Source organism: Osmia lignaria, unplaced genomic scaffold, assembly GCF_051020975.1.
Source record: "Osmia lignaria lignaria isolate PbOS001 unplaced genomic scaffold, iyOsmLign1 scaffold0036, whole genome shotgun sequence".
Taxonomy (NCBI): Eukaryota; Metazoa; Arthropoda; class Insecta; order Hymenoptera; family Megachilidae; genus Osmia; species Osmia lignaria.
The window spans coordinates 127,501-137,500 of NW_027478177.1; the positions used below are offsets into that span (position 1 = coordinate 127,501).

Genomic DNA, 10,000 nt, shown 5'->3' on the forward strand with positions numbered 1-10,000 from the left:
ATCGAACCCTGATTCCCCGTTACCCGTTACAACCATGGTAGGCGTAGAACCTACCATCGACAGTTGATAAGGCAGACATTTGAAAGATCCGTCGTCGGTGCTAGATGACCATACGATCAGCACAAAGTTATTCAGAGTCACCAAAGCCGACGATGGACGAACGGACAAGCCGTCCGCCACCGATTGGTTTTGATCTAATAAAAGCATTCCTCCCATCTCTGGGTGGAATTCTGGTTTGCATGTATTAGCTCTAGAATTACCACAGTTATCCAAGTAATGTTTTGTACGATCTAAGAAACCAAAACTGATTTAATGAGCCATTCGCGGTTTCACCTTAATTCGGTATGTACTTAGACATGCATGGCTTAATCTTTGAGACAAGCATATGACTACTGGCAGGATCAACCAGGGAGCTTAGTTATTATTGTAAATTTAAATTTTCGTCGTCGGCCCTCCCTGTAAGACCGATCGACGTTAAGCCATTTCTCTTTTGTATGTAACACACATTTCATAAATTTTGTACCTCTTATAGAGGCCAAATATTCTCCTCCTCCTCTCATAAAGCACGAAAATCACTTTCACGCCGTGCATCCATCGTGCAAGCACGTAGACCACACACGCTGGACAATATAATAAAAGATAGCGCGGACAGTGGCATGCTATACAAATCGAGAAAGCGCGTACAGTGATCATGCTGGTCATTTTGCCACCAAATTTTATAATCTTTATCATTAGAGCGGGCCCACCAACCTCGTCTCTGTACTTTATACATTTCTCCTCCATCTGCACACACCTTTTCAAACATTAACGGAGAGAGTTCCTTGGACTTGCTTTAAATGTACATATTAGATATGTTGGAATCTCTCTCCTTTAGAAGTTTCCCCAGCCTTAAAACTTCTTTCATTTTTACTCCTCTCTCCATACTTATTTTCCTCTCTGAACGTATCAGAGAGGATTTTATTTCTGACACCTCTTGACTTTTCTTAAATTCAGGGACGTAATTTTGTTCATAATTCAGTGGACTTTTGTGTATTTTATACTTTAAATATTTCCAAACAGTCTCCCTTCTAAAAGTGATAGAACGAATTTTCGTCTAACACTACTTTCTTGGTTCAAAAATTTTATACAATCTTATAACTTTTTCAGTTTTAACAAATTTTGGTTACAGACAGTTGATGCTCAGTTTGTACAAGTATGCAACATTTATAAGTGCATACAGGTCACCAGCCTTATATTACAAGGCTCACCACATATGGGCCATTCGGTCTTAGACACCGACCCGTGGTAATGCTGTGTGGAGATTAATAATAATCCGCAACGGAAAACCGGAACGAGAATAGTCGAGAAAGTATATTCTCGAGGAGCGGTAGACTGCTTTTCAACCGAAGTCATAAAAGAGCCACACGCTCGACGCTACTCCCGACCGGTCCGAGCGAACCGAAAGTGCCTTCCTATAAATACCGAACGGCCGGCCGCTAGGTCGGCGACGCATGGGCTTACGCCCAGGCGTATGCCTGTGCAAACCGCCGTGAGAGCGTACCATCCCGCCGGCACGGTAAAACTTAGCCGGAAATATCGTCGAACATATCCTTTCATTTTATAACGTTCTATACATGAAAATTAATAAATTAACATGCAGGACATAATAAATTCACATTCTCATGTAAATCATGGGTTTAATTAATATTTTAAAAAATTTTAAAACCGCCCAGAACCGATGAGATGAAAATATTAAAACGATATTTTTGCATTTTCTTACGGTAAAACATTAACAAATAAGCGACTATAGCAATATAAAACTCCATTTGTAATTTAATTAATCAAAATTAATATTTTTCTTTGATTTTTCAGCGATCCAGAACCGATGAGACGAAAACATTAAAACGATATTTTTGCATTTTCTTACGACAAAACATTAACAAATACGAGACTATAACAATATAAAACTACATATGTAATTTAATTAATCAAAATTAATAATTTTTTTTGATTTTTCAGTGATCCAGAACCGATAAGTCGAAAATTTTAACAATCATATTTTTGCATTCTGTACCGTGGATCGATCGTTAAACGCTATTGAACTAACGTCCGTGATGGTATAAATGCAGATTTTCGCTCCGTTTAGCCAAAATAACGAACTTTAGGTGCGCTCCGAAATATTTCAAAGTCCCAGCGGCGTATTGCTTCGCCTCTTAGAACCGATTAGTCGAAAATTTTAACAATCATATTTTTGCATTCTGTACCGTGGATCGATCGTTAAACGCTATTGAACTAACGTCCGTGATGGTATAAATGCAGATTTTCGCTCCGTTTAGCCAAAATAACGAACTTTAGGTGCGCTCCGAAATATTTCAAAGTCCCAGCGGCGTATTGCTTCGCCTCTTAGAACCGATTAGTCGAAAATTTTAACAATCATATTTTTGCATTCTGTACCGTGGATCCATCGTTAAACGCTATTAAACTAACGTCCGTGATGGTATAAATGCAGATTTTCGCTCCGTTTAGCCAAAATAACGAACTTTAGGTGCGCTCCGAAATATTTCAAAGTCCCAGCGGCGTATTGCTTCGCCTCTTAGAACCGATTAGTCGAAAATTTTAACAATCATATTTTTGCATTCTGTACCGTGGATCGATCGTTAAACGCTATTGAACTAACGTCCGTGATGGTATAAATGCAGATTTTCGCTCCGTTTAGCCAAAATAACGAACTTTAGGTGCGCTCCGAAATATTTCAAAGTCCCAGCGGCGTATTGCTTCGCCTCTTAGAACCGATTAGTCGAAAATTTTAACAATCATATTTTTGCATTCTGTACCGTGGATCGATCGTTAAACGCTATTGAACTAACGTCCGTGATGGTATAAATGCAGATTTTCGCTCCGTTTAGCCAAAATAACGAACTTTAGGTGCGCTCCGAAATATTTCAAAGTCCCAGCGGCGTGTTGCTTCGCCTCTTAGAACCGATTAGTCGAAAATTTTAACAATCATATTTTTGCATTCTGTACCGTGGATCGATCGTTAAACGCTATTGAACTAACGTCCGTGATGGTATAAATGCAGATTTTCGCTCCGTTTAGCCAAAATAACGAACTTTAGGTGCGCTCCGAAATATTTCAAAGTCCCAGCGGCGTATTGCTTCGCCTCTTAGAACCGATTAGTCGAAAATTTTAACAATCATATTTTTGCATTCTGTACCGTGGATCCATCGTTAAACGCTATTAAACTAACGTCCGTGATGGTATAAATGCAGATTTTCGCTCCGTTTAGCCAAAATAACGAACTTTAGGTGCGCTCCGAAATATTTCAAAGTCCCAGCGGCGTATTGCTTCGCCTCTTAGAACCGATTAGTCGAAAATTTTAACAATCATATTTTTGCATTCTGTACCGTGGATCCATCGTTAAACGCTATTAAACTAACGTCCGTGATGGTATAAATGCAGATTTTCGCTCCGTTTAGCCAAAATAACGAACTTTAGGTGCGCTCCGAAATATTTCAAAGTCCCAGCGGCGTATTGCTTCGCCTCTTAGAACCGATTAGTCGAAAATTTTAACAATCATATTTTTGCATTCTGTACCGTGGATCGATCGTTAAACGCTATTGAACTAACGTCCGTGATGGTATAAATGCAGATTTTCGCTCCGTTTAGCCAAAATAACGAACTTTAGGTGCGCTCCGAAATATTTCAAAGTCCCAGCGGCGTATTGCTTCGCCTCTTAGAACCGATTAGTCGAAAATTTTAACAATCATATTTTTGCATTCTGTACCGTGGATCGATCGTTAAACGCTATTGAACTAACGTCCGTGATGGTATAAATGCAGATTTTCGCTCCGTTTAGCCAAAATAACGAACTTTAGGTGCGCTCCGAAATATTTCAAAGTCCCAGCGGCGTATTGCTTCGCCTCTTAGAACCGATTAGTCGAAAATTTTAACAATCATATTTTTGCATTCTGTACCGTGGATCCATCGTTAAACGCTATTAAACTAACGTCCGTGATGGTATAAATGCAGATTTTCGCTCCGTTTAGCCAAAATAACGAACTTTAGGTGCGCTCCGAAATATTTCAAAGTCCCAGCGGCGTATTGCTTCGCCTCTTAGAACCGATTAGTCGAAAATTTTAACAATCATATTTTTGCATTCTGTACCGTGGATCGATCGTTAAACGCTATTGAACTAACGTCCGTGATGGTATAAATGCAGATTTTCGCTCCGTTTAGCCAAAATAACGAACTTTAGGTGCGCTCCGAAATATTTCAAAGTCCCAGCGGCGTATTGCTTCGCCTCTTAGAACCGATTAGTCGAAAATTTTAACAATCATATTTTTGCATTCTGTACCGTGGATCCATCGTTAAACGCTATTAAACTAACGTCCGTGATGGTATAAATGCAGATTTTCGCTCCGTTTAGCCAAAATAACGAACTTTAGGTGCGCTCCGAAATATTTCAAAGTCCCAGCGGCGTATTGCTTCGCCTCTTAGAACCGATTAGTCGAAAATTTTAACAATCATATTTTTGCATTCTGTACCGTGGATCGATCGTTAAACGCTATTGAACTAACGTCCGTGATGGTATAAATGCAGATTTTCGCTCCGTTTAGCCAAAATAACGAACTTTAGGTGCGCTCCGAAATATTTCAAAGTCCCAGCGGCGTATTGCTTCGCCTCTTAGAACCGATTAGTCGAAAATTTTAACAATCATATTTTTGCATTCTGTACCGTGGATCCATCGTTAAACGCTATTAAACTAACGTCCGTGATGGTATAAATGCAGATTTTCGCTCCGTTTAGCCAAAATAACGAACTTTAGGTGCGCTCCGAAATATTTCAAAGTCCCAGCGGCGTATTGCTTCGCCTCTTAGAACCGATTAGTCGAAAATTTTAACAATCATATTTTTGCATTCTGTACCGTGGATCCATCGTTAAACGCTATTGAACTAACGTCCGTGATGGTATAAATGCAGATTTTCGCTCCGTTTAGCCAAAATAACGAACTTTAGGTGCGCTCCGAAATATTTCAAAGTCCCAGCCGCGTATTGCTTTGCCCCGAAATTTTTCAAAGTTCCAGCGGCGTGTTGCTTTCAAAGTGCCTCCCTCTAAATACCGATCGGCAGGCCGCTAGGTCGGCGACGCACGGGCTTACGCCCAGGCGTATACGGGGGCAAATCGCCGTGAGAGCGTGCGATTTTGACTTTCGCAATAAGATAGTCTCCTTTATGAAAAGGAGCGTACACGTCTCCCCAAAAAAAAAACAGTTTCATGACGATCAATGTAGTTCTTGATCGAAATGTATCATAGGACGAAGATTTTATCGAAAAGTACGAACTTTGGCGACGCATCGAAATTTTTCAAAGTTCCAACGGCGTGTTGCTTTCAAAGTGCCTCCCTCTAAATACCGATCGGCAGGCCGCTAGGTCGGCGACGCACGGGCTTACGCCCAGGCGTATACGGGGGCAAATCGCCGTGAGAGCGTGCGATTTTGACTTTCGCAATAAGATAGTCTCCTTTATGAAAAGGAGCGTACACGTCTCCCAAAAAAAAAAACAGTTTCATGACGATCAATGTAGTTCTTGATCGAAATGTATCATAGGACGAAGATTTTATCGAAAAGTACGAACTTTGGCGACGCATCGAAATTTTTCAAAGTTCCAACGGCGTGTTGCTTTCAAAGTGCCTCCCTCTAAATACCGATCGGCAGGCCGCTAGGTCGGCGACGCACGGGCTTACGCCCAGGCGTATACGGGGGCAAATCGCCGTGAGAGCGTGCGATTTTGACTTTCGCAATAAGATAGTCTCCTTTATGAAAAGGAGCGTACACGTCTCCCAAAAAAAAAAACAGTTTCATGACGATCAATGTAGTTCTTGATCGAAATGTATCATAGGACGAAGATTTTATCGAAAAGTACGAACTTTGGCGACGCATCGAAATTTTTCAAAGTTCCAACGGCGTGTTGCTTTCAAAGTGCCTCCCTCTAAATACCGATCGGCAGGCCGCTAGGTCGGCGACGCACGGGCTTACGCCCAGGCGTATACGGGGGCAAATCGCCGTGAGAGCGTGCGATTTTGACTTTCGCAATAAGATAGTCTCCTTTATGAAAAGGAGCGTACACGTCTCCCAAAAAAAAAAACAGTTTCATGACGATCAATGTAGTTCTTGATCGAAATGTATCATAGGACGAAGATTTTATCGAAAAGTACGAACTTTGGCGACGCATCGAAATTTTTCAAAGTTCCAACGGCGTGTTGCTTTCAAAGTGCCTCCCTCTAAATACCGATCGGCAGGCCGCTAGGTCGGCGACGCACGGGCTTACGCCCAGGCGTATACGGGGGCAAATCGCCGTGAGAGCGTGCGATTTTGACTTTCGCAATAAGATAGTCTCCTTTATGAAAAGGAGCGTACACGTCTCCCAAAAAAAAAAACAGTTTCATGACGATCAATGTAGTTCTTGATCGAAATGTATCATAGGACGAAGATTTTATCGAAAAGTACGAACTTTGGCGACGCATCGAAATTTTTCAAAGTTCCAACGGCGTGTTGCTTTCAAAGTGCCTCCCTCTAAATACCGATCGGCAGGCCGCTAGGTCGGCGACGCACGGGCTTACGCCCAGGCGTATACGGGGGCAAATCGCCGTGAGAGCGTGCGATTTTGACTTTCGCAATAAGATAGTCTCCTTTATGAAAAGGAGCGTACACGTCTCCCAAAAAAAAAAACAGTTTCATGACGATCAATGTAGTTCTTGATCGAAATGTATCATAGGACGAAGATTTTATCGAAAAGTACGAACTTTGGCGACGCATCGAAATTTTTCAAAGTTCCAACGGCGTGTTGCTTTCAAAGTGCCTCCCTCTAAATACCGATCGGCAGGCCGCTAGGTCGGCGACGCACGGGCTTACGCCCAGGCGTATACGGGGGCAAATCGCCGTGAGAGCGTGCGATTTTGACTTTCGCAATAAGATAGTCTCCTTTATGAAAAGGAGCGTACACGTCTCCCAAAAAAAAAAACAGTTTCATGACGATCAATGTAGTTCTTGATCGAAATGTATCATAGGACGAAGATTTTATCGAAAAGTACGAACTTTGGCGACGCATCGAAATTTTTCAAAGTTCCAACGGCGTGTTGCTTTCAAAGTGCCTCCCTCTAAATACCGATCGGCAGGCCGCTAGGTCGGCGACGCACGGGCTTACGCCCAGGCGTATACGGGGGCAAATCGCCGTGAGAGCGTGCGATTTTGACTTTCGCAATAAGATAGTCTCCTTTATGAAAAGGAGCGTACACGTCTCCCAAAAAAAAAAACAGTTTCATGACGATCAATGTAGTTCTTGATCGAAATGTATCATAGGACGAAGATTTTATCGAAAAGTACGAACTTTGGCGACGCATCGAAATTTTTCAAAGTTCCAACGGCGTGTTGCTTTCAAAGTGCCTCCCTCTAAATACCGATCGGCAGGCCGCTAGGTCGGCGACGCACGGGCTTACGCCCAGGCGTATACGGGGGCAAATCGCCGTGAGAGCGTGCGATTTTGACTTTCGCAATAAGATAGTCTCCTTTATGAAAAGGAGCGTACACGTCTCCCAAAAAAAAAAACAGTTTCATGACGATCAATGTAGTTCTTGATCGAAATGTATCATAGGACGAAGATTTTATCGAAAAGTACGAACTTTGGCGACGCATCGAAATTTTTCAAAGTTCCAACGGCGTGTTGCTTTCAAAGTGCCTCCCTCTAAATACCGATCGGCAGGCCGCTAGGTCGGCGACGCACGGGCTTACGCCCAGGCGTATACGGGGGCAAATCGCCGTGAGAGCGTGCGATTTTGACTTTCGCAATAAGATAGTCTCCTTTATGAAAAGGAGCGTACACGTCTCCCAAAAAAAAAAACAGTTTCATGACGATCAATGTAGTTCTTGATCGAAATGTATCATAGGACGAAGATTTTATCGAAAAGTACGAACTTTGGCGACGCATCGAAATTTTTCAAAGTTCCAACGGCGTGTTGCTTTCAAAGTGCCTCCCTCTAAATACCGATCGGCAGGCCGCTAGGTCGGCGACGCACGGGCTTACGCCCAGGCGTATACGGGGGCAAATCGCCGTGAGAGCGTGCGATTTTGACTTTCGCAATAAGATAGTCTCCTTTATGAAAAGGAGCGTACACGTCTCCCAAAAAAAAAAACAGTTTCATGACGATCAATGTAGTTCTTGATCGAAATGTATCATAGGACGAAGATTTTATCGAAAAGTACGAACTTTGGCGACGCATCGAAATTTTTCAAAGTTCCAACGGCGTGTTGCTTTCAAAGTGCCTCCCTCTAAATACCGATCGGCAGGCCGCTAGGTCGGCGACGCACGGGCTTACGCCCAGGCGTATACGGGGGCAAATCGCCGTGAGAGCGTGCGATTTTGACTTTCGCAATAAGATAGTCTCCTTTATGAAAAGGAGCGTACACGTCTCCCAAAAAAAAAAACAGTTTCATGACGATCAATGTAGTTCTTGATCGAAATGTATCATAGGACGAAGATTTTATCGAAAAGTACGAACTTTGGCGACGCATCGAAATTTTTCAAAGTTCCAACGGCGTGTTGCTTTCAAAGTGCCTCCCTCTAAATACCGATCGGCAGGCCGCTAGGTCGGCGACGCACGGGCTTACGCCCAGGCGTATACGGGGGCAAATCGCCGTGAGAGCGTGCGATTTTGACTTTCGCAATAAGATAGTCTCCTTTATGAAAAGGAGCGTACACGTCTCCCAAAAAAAAAAACAGTTTCATGACGATCAATGTAGTTCTTGATCGAAATGTATCATAGGACGAAGATTTTATCGAAAAGTACGAACTTTGGCGACGCATCGAAATTTTTCAAAGTTCCAACGGCGTGTTGCTTTCAAAGTGCCTCCCTCTAAATACCGATCGGCAGGCCGCTAGGTCGGCGACGCACGGGCTTACGCCCAGGCGTATACGGGGGCAAATCGCCGTGAGAGCGTGCGATTTTGACTTTCGCAATAAGATAGTCTCCTTTATGAAAAGGAGCGTACACGTCTCCCAAAAAAAAAAACAGTTTCATGACGATCAATGTAGTTCTTGATCGAAATGTATCATAGGACGAAGATTTTATCGAAAAGTACGAACTTTGGCGACGCATCGAAATTTTTCAAAGTTCCAACGGCGTGTTGCTTTCAAAGTGCCTCCCTCTAAATACCGATCGGCAGGCCGCTAGGTCGGCGACGCACGGGCTTACGCCCAGGCGTATACGGGGGCAAATCGCCGTGAGAGCGTGCGATTTTGACTTTCGCAATAAGATAGTCTCCTTTATGAAAAGGAGCGTACACGTCTCCCAAAAAAAAAAACAGTTTCATGACGATCAATGTAGTTCTTGATCGAAATGTATCATAGGACGAAGATTTTATCGAAAAGTACGAACTTTGGCGACGCATCGAAATTTTTCAAAGTTCCAACGGCGTGTTGCTTTCAAAGTGCCTCCCTCTAAATACCGATCGGCAGGCCGCTAGGTCGGCGACGCACGGGCTTACGCCCAGGCGTATACGGGGGCAAATCGCCGTGAGAGCGTGCGATTTTGACTTTCGCAATAAGATAGTCTCCTTTATGAAAAGGAGCGTACACGTCTCCCAAAAAAAAAAACAGTTTCATGACGATCAATGTAGTTCTTGATCGAAATGTATCATAGGACGAAGATTTTATCGAAAAGTACGAACTTTGGCGACGCATCGAAATTTTTCAAAGTTCCAACGGCGTGTTGCTTTCAAAGTGCCTCCCTCTAAATACCGATCGGCAGGCCGCTAGGTCGGCGACGCACGGGCTTACGCCCAGGCGTATACGGGGGCAAATCGCCGTGAGAGCGTGCGATTTTGACTTTCGCAATAAGATAGTCTCCTTTATGAAAAGGAGCGTACACGTCTCCCAAAAAAAAAAACAGTTTCATGACGATCAATGTAGTTCTTGATCGAAATGTATCATAGGACGAAGATTTTATCGAAAAGTACGAACTTTGGCGA

At 43.1% G+C, this 10,000-nt stretch overlaps 1 non-coding gene across 1 annotated transcript in view; it reads right to left on the reverse strand.

The window, feature by feature from the left end:
• LOC143306817 (small subunit ribosomal RNA) overlaps positions 1–412 on the reverse strand; it is a 1,923-nt gene extending 1,511 nt beyond the window's left edge. The window contains exon 1 of the ribosomal RNA XR_013064123.1: positions 1–412. This exon is cut by the window's left edge and continues 1,511 nt beyond it. This is a non-coding gene — a ribosomal RNA (small subunit ribosomal RNA).
• Between the last annotated feature and the right edge of the window lie 9,588 nt (positions 413–10,000).